A 365-nucleotide genomic window follows, 5' to 3' on the forward strand; every position below is an offset into this window, starting at 1 on the left:
GAGGCCGGCGGAGCGCCCTCGGACAGGCAGCATCCATTTCCTTCCTTCCCCTCCCTATCGATCTCATCCCCGCCGCGACGGCGTTTAAACTCTTGCAAGATCCTCTGGCTTAGCACGTTTCGACCACTCTGGCACATCTGATTTCCTTCAGATTCGAGCGCGGCTGGAATAGGCAGAGCAGACAGACTTTAGACCGCGGAGCAGTTAATATGTCCCAGATTTAATGTAAAGATAAACTCACTCCACAGCACTCTTCGTCGGTGACAGGCATTAGGCATTTTCTGCTCTCCTATCGATTCAGAGCGGCAGCCACCGCAGGGGGATTGTTTTCGTAGCGATGAATTTTTCTCCGACAAAATGCCAAC

This window comes from Egretta garzetta, unplaced genomic scaffold (genome assembly GCF_000687185.1).
Source record: "Egretta garzetta isolate BGI_Z169 unplaced genomic scaffold, ASM68718v1 scaffold430, whole genome shotgun sequence".
NCBI classification, from domain to species: Eukaryota; Metazoa; Chordata; class Aves; order Pelecaniformes; family Ardeidae; genus Egretta; species Egretta garzetta.